The following is a 10,375-nucleotide window of genomic DNA, read 5'->3' on the forward strand; positions in this document are numbered from 1 at the left end:
AATACTTGTTCTCCCCACTGTATATCCCTGCCCAGCCTGATAAGAGTGGCCAAAAGTGTGTTGCATCCCCAGTGCCACTGCAAGCGCAGAGAGGATATTCTCCATTGCTGGCCTACTCTCTAGGCACCATCACATAAGCCTGAAACTACAGACTCCGTCCAAACTCGTTTCTAAGAATGAATTCAAAGGCACTGTAGACTGAGTGATTTTTCGTTTAATTTGTATTTCATTTTAAGTAAATCACAGCCTATATATGCAATTTATAGACTATGATGATTTAATACAATTAAATGCTTTTTGATATCCTACCTAATGATATCCTACCAACGGTACATTAAAAACTGTAATATCTTATGTTTCACCGAGTCGTGGCTGAACGACGACATGGATAACATTCTTTTGGTGGGGTTTTCGGTCCAACAGCAAGAACAGTTGCCTCCGGTAAGACAAAGGTCTATGTCGATTTGTAAATAACAGCTGTTGCACGAAATCTAATAATAAGGAAGTCTCAAGATTTTGTTCCCCTTGAGGTTATCTGTAGACCACACTAATTACCAAGAGTTTTCATCTATATTTTTCATATCTGTCTATTTACTACCACAAACTGATGCTGGCACTAAGATGGCACTCAACGAGCTGTATAGGGCCATTAGCAAACAGGAAAATGCTCATCCCGAGGTGACACTCCTACTGGCATGGACTTTAATGCAGGGAAACTTAAATCCGTTTGACCTCATTCCTACCAGCATGTTAAATGTGCAACCAGAGGGGAAAAAAACTCTAGACCACCTTTACTCCACACACAGAGACGCGTACAAAGCTCTCCCTCACCCTCCATTTGTCAAATCTGACCATAACTCTATCCTCCTAATTGCTGCTTGCAAGCAAAAACTAAAGCAGGAAGTACCAGTGACTCGCTCAAAAAAGGAAGTAGTTGGAGGACGCAGATGCTAAGCAACAGGACTGTTTTGCTAGCACAGACTGAAATATGTTCCGGGATACTTCCGATGGCATTGAGGAGTACACCACATCAGTCATTGGCTTCATCAATAAGTGCATCGATGACGTCATCCCCTCAGTGACTGTACGTAAATATCCCAACCAGAAGCCTTGGATTACAGGCAACATCCCCACTGAGCTAATGGGTAGAGCTGCCGCTTTAAAGGAGTGGGACTCAAAGCTTGACGTTTAAATGAAATCTCGCTCTGCCCTCCGACGAACCATCAAACAGGCAAAGTGTCAATACAGGACTAAGATTGAATCAAACAGGCAAAGCACCAGTACAGGACTAAGATTGAATCATACTACACCGGTTCCGATGCTCGTCGGATGTGGCAGGGCTTGCAAACTATTACGGACTACAGTGACACGAGCCTACCAGACGAGCTAAATAACTCTATGCTCACTTCAAGGCAAGCAACACTGAAGCATGCATGAGAGCATCAGCTGTACTGGATGACTGTGTGATCACAAACTCCCTAGCCGATGTGAGTAAGACCTTTAAACAGGCCAACATTCACTAGGCCGCAGGGCCGCTCGGATTACCAGGACGTGTACCCAAAGCATGCACTGACCAACTGGCAAGTGTCTTCACTGACATTTTCAAACTGTCCCTCACCGAGTCTGTAATACCAAAATATTTCAAGCAGGCCACCATAGTCCTTGTGCCCAAGAACACCAAGGAAACCTGCCTAAATGACAACCTACACATAGCATTCACATCTGTAGCCATGAAGTGCTTGGAAAGGCTGGTCATGGCTCACATCAACATCATTATCCCAGAAACTCTTGACCAAATCAAATCAAATCAAATTTATTTATATAGCCCTTCGTACATCAGCTGATATCTCAAAGTGCTGTACAGAAACCCAACCTTAAGCCCCAAACAGCAAGCAATGCAGGTGTAGAAGCATCAAAAAAACTCCCTAGAAAGGCCAAAACCTAGGAAGAAACCTAGAGAGGAACCAGGCTATGTGGGGTGGCCAGTCCTCTTCTGGCTGTGCCGGGTGGAGATTATAACAGAACATGGCCAAGATGTTCAAATGTTCATAAATGACCAGCATGGTCAAATAATAATAAGGCAGAACAGTTGAAACTGGAGCAGCAGCACGGCCAGGTGGACTGGGGACAGCAAGGGGTCATCATGTCAGGTAGTCCTGGGGCATGGTCATAGGGCTCAGGTCCTCCGAGAGAGAGAAAGAAAGAGAGAAGGAGAGAATTAGAGAACGCACACTTAGATTCACACAGGACACCGAATAGGACAGGAGAAGTACTCCAGATATAACAAACCCACTCCAATTTGACCCACTCCAATTTGCATACAACCCCAACAGATCCAAAGATGATTCAATCTCTATAGCAGTCCACACTGTCCTTTCCTACCTGAACAAAAGGAACATCTACATGAGAATGCTATTCATTTACTACAGCTCAGCATACAACACCATAGTACCCTCAAAGCTCATCACTAAGCTACGAACGCTGGGACTAAACAACTCCCTTTGCAACTGGATCCTTGCGTTCCTGACGGGCTGCCCCCAGGTGGTAAGGGTAGGTAACAACATCTGCCACGCTGATCCTGAACACAGGGGCCCCTCAGGGGTGCATGCTAAGTACCCTCCTGTACTCCCTGTTCACCCATGACAGTATGGCCAAGCATGACTCCAACACCATCATTAAGTTTGCAGATGACACAACAGTGATAGGCCTGATCACTGACAACAATAAGACAGCCTATAGGGAGGAGGTCAGAGACCTGGCATTGCGATCAAGAAAAAGGAGATGATTGTCGACTACAGAAAAAGGACCTAGCACGCCCCCATTCTCATCGACGGAGCTGTAGTGGAGCAGGTTGAGAGCTTCAAGTTCCTTGGTGTCCACATCACAAAACTATCATGGTCCAAACACACCAAGACAGTTGTGAAGAGGGCATGACAATGCCTATTACCCTTCAGGAGACTGAAAATAATTGGCATTTGTCCTCAGATCCTCAAAATGTTCTACAGCTGCACCCTCGAGAGCATCCTGACTGGTTGCATCACTGCTCGGTCTCCGACCGCAAGGTACTACAGAGGGAAGTCCGTACGGCCCAGTGCATCACTGGGGCCAAGCTTCCTGCCATCCAGGATCTCTATACCAGGCTGTGTCAGAGGAAGGCCCAAAAAATTGCCAAGGACTCCAGCCACTCAAGTTATAGACTGTTCTCTCTGCTACCGCACGGCAAGCGATACCAGAGCGCCAAGTCTAGGTCAAAAATAATTCTTAACAACTTCTACCTTCAAGCCATGAGACTCTTGAACAGTTAATGAAATGGACTATTTGCATTGTTCGCACCCCACCACCCATTTTTACGCTGCTGCTACTCTGTTTATTATCTATGCATAGTCACTTTACCTCTACCTACATTTAAATACAGTGGGGCAAAAAGTATTTAGTCAGCCACCAATTGTGTAAGTTCTCCCACTTAAAAATATGAGAGAGGCCTGTAATTTTCATCAGAGGGTACACTTCAACTATGACAGACAAAATGAGAAACAAAATCCAGAAAATCACATTGTAGGATTTTTAATGAATTTATTTGCAAATGGTGGAAAATAAGTATTTGGTCACCTACAAACAAGCACAATTTCTGGCTCTCACAGACCTGTAACTTCTTTAAGAGGCTCCTCTGTCCTCCACTCATTACCTGTATTAATGGCACCTGTTTGAACTTGTTATCAGTATAAAAGACACCTGTCCGCAACCTCAAACAGTCAAACTCCAAACTCCACTATGGCCAAGACCAAAGAGCTGTCAAAGGACACCAGAAACACAATTGTAGACCTGCACCAGGCTGGGAAGAATTCATCTGCAATAGGTAAGCAGCTTGGTTTGAAGAAATCAACTGTGGGAGCAATTATTAGGAAATGGAAGACAAACAAGACCACTGATAATCTCCATCGATCTGGGGCTCCACGCAAGATCTCACCCCGTGGGGTCAAAATGATCACAAGAACGGTGAGCAAAATTCCCAGAACCACACGGGGGGACCTAGTGAATGACCTGCTGAGAGCTGGGACCAAAGTAACAAAGCCTACCATCAGTAACACACTACGCCGCCAGGGACTCAAATCCTGCAGTGCCAGACGTGTCCCCCTGCTTAAGCCAGTACATGTCCAGGCCCGTCTGAAGTTTGCTAGAGAGCATTTGGATGACACAGAAGAAGATTGGGAGAATGTCATATGGTCAGATGAAACCAAAATAGAACTTTTTGGTAAAAACTCAACTCGTCGTGTTTGGAGGACAAAGAATGCTGAGTTGCATCCAAAGAACACCATACCTACTGTGAAGCATGGGGGTGGAAACATCATGCTATGGGGCTGTTTTTCTGCAAAGGGACCGGGACGACTGATCCGTGTAAAGGAAAGAATGAATGGGGCCATGTATCGTGAGATTTTGAGTGAAAACCTTTTTCCATCAGCAAGGGCATTGAAGATGAAACGTGGCTGGGTCTTTCAGCATGACAATGATCCCAAACACACTGCCCGGGCAACGAAGGAGTGGCTTCGTAAGAAGCATTTCAAAGTCCTGGAGTGGCCTAGCCAGTCTCCAGATCTCAACCCCATAGAAAATCTTTGGAGGGAGTTGAAAGTCTGTGTTGCCCAGCAACAGCCCCTAAACATCACTGCTCTAGAGGAGATCTGCATGGAGGAATGGGCCAAAATACCAGCAACAGTGTGTGAAAACCTTGTGAAGACTTACAGAAAACGTTTGACCTCTGTCATTGCCAACAAAGGGTATATAACAAAGTATTGAGATAAACTTTTGTTATTGACCAAATACTTATTTTCCACCATCATTTGCAAATAAATTCATAAAAAAATCCTACAATGTGATTTTCTGGATTTTTTTTTCTAATTTTGTCTGTCATAGTTGAAGTGTACCTATGATGAACATTACAGGCCTTTCTCATCTTTTTAAGTGGGAGAACTTGCACAATTGGTGGCTGACTAAATACTTTTTTGCCCCACTGTATTACCTCAATTACCTCCAATAACCTCATTTACCCCCACACATTGACTCTGTACCGGAACACCCTGTATAAAGCCTCACTACTGTTATTTTATTGTTGCTCCTTAATTATTTGTTATATATATTTTTTATTTGTCTTAAAACTGCATTGTTGGTTAAGGGCTTGAAGTAAGCATTTCACTCTATTCGGTGCATGTGACAAATACAATTTTGTTTGATTTTGATTTGATAAACAGGTTTTCAGACATTTTTGCAAAAGAAAAACAACGTTTTGCTATGAGACTATGAGACAACTTTGGAGTCCACCTGTGGTAAATTCAATTGACTGGACATGATTTGGAAAGGCACACACCTATCTGTAGAAGGTCCAACAGTTGACAGTGCATGTCAGAGCAAAAAACAAGCCATGAGGTCAAAAGTATTGTCGGTAGAGATCCGAGACAGGGTTGTATCGAGGCAGAGATCTGGGGACGAGTACCAACAAAAATGTCTGCAGCATTGAAGTTCCTCAAGAACACAGTGGCCTCCATCATTCTTAAATGGAAGAAGTTTGGAACCACCAAGACTCTTCCTAGAGTTGGCCGCAAGGCCAAAATGAGCAATCGGGGAAGAAGGTCCTTGGTCAGGGAGATCCAGAGCTCTCAGGACCTCTGACTGTGGTGAACGTTCACCTTCCAAAAGGATAACGACCCTAAGCACATAGCTAAGAAAATGCAGAAGTGGCTTCTGGACAAGTCTCTGAATGTCCTTGAGTGGCCCAACCATAGCCCAGACTTATACCTAATTGAAGATCTCTGGATAGACCTGAAAATAGCAGCAACGCTCCCCTTCCAACCCGGACAGAGTTTGAAAGGATCTCCAGAGAAGAATGGGAGAAACTCCCCAAATACAGGTGTGCCAAGCTTGTTGCGTCATATCCAAGAAGACTGGAGGCTGTAATCACTGCTAAAGTGCTTCAACAAAGTATTGAGTAAAGGGTCTGAATACTTTTGAGTAAAGGGTCTGAAAACGTAATATTTAAAAAATCTATATTTTTTACAAATTAGCAAATGTTTCTAAAAAAAAAGGTTTTTGCTTTGTCGTTATGGTGTGTTGTGTGTAGATTGTTGAGGGATTTAAAAAATGTGGAAAAAGTCAAGGGGTCAGACTACTTTCCGAAGGCACTGTACTCTGTGTGACCATCTCCGTCCTGTTTTTGCTTTGTCATTATGGGGTATTGTGTGTAGATTGATGAGAGAATTAAAAAAACATCTATTTTAGAATAATGCTGTAATCTAACAAAATGTGGAAAATGTCAAGGGGTCTGAATACTTTCCGAAGGCACTGTAAATGTGACCATCTCCGTGCTTTTGCATGTAAATCCTGCTGTTTCGGCAAAAACATGCAGATTCTTGGATTTTGTTAATTTTCTCTTCTCTTCAAAGGCGACGGCAATAGGGCCTGCAGATATATGGCATCCCTCTTTATCTCCCTCTTTCATCAGTCCCTTAATAGCTACCTCTCTTCTGCCCCTCTCTTATTCCCCCTCAATGCCATTACCCTGCAATAGACTGGGTGCAGTGACAGAGGGGTAGCACACACAGGAAGGAGGGCGGGAGGGAAAGTCTGAAAGAATAATATATATATATTTTTTAAACACAATGACATTTGACTTTTTCTGCTTATTGTTGAGTTTTCTGAACCCTTATTGACGTTAGTCACAATTGTTATTACTTCTCTGTCACTGATGCAGATACATCTAATTCCCTTGGGATGAAAAACATTGAGATCTAAAATGGAAAAACTGTAGACTGGCCACGGAGGCATTCCTGCTGTAAAAGAGCACAATGCATTTTCAATACTTCACACGTAGTTAATACACAATGTGATATGGCTGTGGTTCTCATTCTGAGTTGTAAAAGTTATGAAATTGAAGGATTGGAATAATCGAAAAGTGCGGCAGATTCAATTGGCTTTGTGTTTTATGAGTAGTCGTATTCATTAAACCCTACACACAAAAAAACACACACAGACAGACAGACACACACACTCAAACACACTCTGACACCAGTGGAGGCTGCTGAGGAGAGGATGGGGATGATAATAATTGCTGTAACGGAGCACATGGAATGTGCTTGATGTATTTGATACCAATCCACTAATTCCGCTCCGGCCCTTATCACGAGCCCCGTCCTCCCCAATTAAGGTGCCACCAATCTCCTGTGTTTGACATACGCATACACACACAGGCGCTCTCTCTCACTCTCTCTTTACTGCTCCCTACTGCTGATACAGCCCTGGAGCTGTAGTAAACTACCTCAGCTGGGTTCATAACACGGAATACTGCGGCTAGAAAGGATTCATAAACCAGGGATAATGAGGCTACAGCACTGCATTAACTGCTGCTACTCTATAAAACTTCAACAAAAGTTCTCAGCACTTTCTCTCCAAGTGAGAACTTTCTGTGACTTACTTTCTCTTCTCCGTCACAGCACAGGGAGGGTTTGGGTCTGTGTTTGTGGGAGGGGTGTGTGTGAGGGGTGGGGGGGTGGGTGTGTGCACACGTGTTTGTGTCTTGGTGTACACGGCATGAGTTAAAGTATGTGGACGCCTGCTCGTCGAACATCTCATTCCAAAATCATGGGCGTTAATATGGAGTTGGTCCCCCCCTTTTGTTGCTATAACAGACTCCACTCTAGACGTTTGAACATTGCTACAGCTTCCATTCAGCCACAAGAGCATTTACAGTTGTCACTATGCGTTGGGACAGGTAGCGTTGTCCAGGCATCCGCCAAACCCCGATTCGTCCGTTGGACTGCCAGATGGTGAAGCGTGATGCATCACTCCAGAGTCCAATAGCGATGACCTTTACAGCCGATGCTTGGCATTGCGCATGGTGATCTTAGGCTTGTGTGCGGCTGCTCGGCCATGGAAACCCATTTCATTAAGCTCCCGACAAACAGTTCTTGTGCTGAGGTTGCTTCCAGTGGGTGCGTGTTGCAACCGAGGACAGACGATTTTTACACGCTACACGCTTCAGCACTCTCGTTCTGTGAGCTTGTGTGGCCTACCACTTTGGGGCTGAGCCGTTGTTGCTCCTATACATTTCCACTTCACAATAACTGCACTTACAGTTGACTGGAATAGCTCTAGTAGTGTCCCGTTGAAAGTCACTGAGCTCTTTCGTACGGTCCATTCTACTGGCAATGTTTGTCTATAGAGATTGCATGTCTGTGTGCTCAATTCTATTCACCTTTCAACAATGGGTGTGGCTTACACAGGACGTTTGTGGCGCCTTAGATGGGGAGAACAGGCGTGTGGTAATGACTCAAATCATATCAAATCAAATGTTATTTGTCACATGCCGAATACAACAGGTGTAGACCTTACCGTGAAATGCTTACTTACAAGCCCTTAACCAAATATGAAATTCAAGAAATAGAGACTAAATAAACCTAAGCAAAAAAAAAAGATCAAAAATGACATAACAACAACGAGTCAATGTGCGGGGGTATAGGTTAGTCGAGGTAACTTGTAAAGTGACCATGCATAGATAATAAACAGCGAGTAGTAGCAGTGTAAAAACAAAGGGGGGGTCAATGTAAATAGTCTGGGTGGCCATTTGAGCGGAATCAGTGGAATGGTATCAAAAAGGTTTCCAGGTCTGTGATGCCATTCCATTTGCATCGTTTCGGCCATTAAAATGAGCCTTCCTCCCCTAAGCAGCCTCGTAAGGTGGCTGAAAGAGCCAAATCTACTCGTTTGAAGGGGTGTCCAAATACTATTGGCAATGTAGTGTATGTGTGTGTGCGTGTCTTGTGTATATACTGTATATGTGGGTGTGCACGCGTGTGTGTGCGTGCGTGCGTGTATAACTTTGAGTCTTTGATGAGTCTCAGTGTCTGAAGTGGAGGATTTGAGTAGTCTTTCAGACAGACCCCTCGTCTCCCCAGTGTAGGCTCATTTAAATGTTCTCCATTATAGACCTGTTTAATATGTAATCTTTACTTTATATTCCACCTTTAAACCCCTCAGCCCCTCAACTCAGGGGGAGGATAGATTAAGGCGTTCTACTGATGAATAGGCCAATTAATAATGTCCCTACAGAGACGTTAGATGGGTCCTTTAAAAGGCCCATCTGCAATTGAAATAATAACAAATCCGACTCCCCGCCCATGAAATGGGACTGGAAAAATGTAATCACCCTCAAATTCATAGATAGAGCTGTGGATGCAAGGACTGACCATCCAAAGTATTACAATGATAGTTTTAACCATGTTTTGAGGCTATACAGTGTTTGTTTACATTTACTTTGTTTAATAACATCAGAGTAAAACTAGCTTATATTTGGGCTTCTGATGGGTTACGATGGTTGAACCAAGCTCATGACGTGTTTATAAGTTATATTCTTCAAAAATCATTGGATACATATCATGCATTTATACAGTGGCTTGCGAAAGTATTCACCCCCCTTGGCATTTTTCCTATTTTGTTGCCTTACAACCTGGAATTAAAATAGATTTTGGTGGGGGTTTGTATCATTCGATTTACACAATATGCTTTGAAGATGCCAAATATTTTTTCTTGTGAAACAAACAAGAATTGAGACAAAATAAAACAGAACTTGATCATAACTATTCATCGCCCAAAGGTCAATACTTTGTAGAGCCACCTTTTGCTGTAATTAAAGTTGCAAGTCTCTAGGGGTATGTCTCTATAAGCTTGGCACATCTAGCCACAGGGATTTTTGCCCATTCTTCAAGGCAAACAGCTCCAGCTCCTTCAAGTTGGATGGGTTCCGCTGGTGTACAGCAATCTTTAATCCATACCACATCCATACCCCACATACCTCAATTGGATTGATGTCTGGGCTTTGACTAGGCCATTCCAAGACATTTAAATGTTTCCCCTTAATCCACTCAAGTGTTGATTTAGCAGTATGCTTAGGGTCATTGTCTTGCTGGAAGGTGAACCTCCATCCCAGTCTCAAATCTCTGGAAGACTGAAACAGGTTTCCTTCAAGAATTTCCCTGTATTTAGCGCCATCCATCATTCCTTAAATTCTGTTTCCCAGTCCCTGCCGATGAAAAACATCCCCACATCATGATGCTACCACCACCATGCTTCACTGTGGGGATGTTGTTCTCGGGGTGATGAGAGGTGTTGGGTTTGCGCCAGACATAGCATTTTCCTTGATGGCCAAAAAGCTCAATTTCAGTCTTATCTGACCAGAGTACCTTCTTCCATATGTTTGGGGAGTCCCCTACATGCCTTTTGGCGTTTGCTTATTTTTTTCTCTAAGCAATGGCTTTTTTCTGGCCACTCTTCCGTAAAGCCCAGCTCTGTGGAGTGTACGGCTTAAAGTGGTCCTATGGACAGATACTCC

This window comes from Oncorhynchus tshawytscha, linkage group LG33 (genome assembly GCF_018296145.1).
Source record: "Oncorhynchus tshawytscha isolate Ot180627B linkage group LG33, Otsh_v2.0, whole genome shotgun sequence".
Classification (NCBI taxonomy): domain Eukaryota; kingdom Metazoa; phylum Chordata; class Actinopteri; order Salmoniformes; family Salmonidae; genus Oncorhynchus; species Oncorhynchus tshawytscha.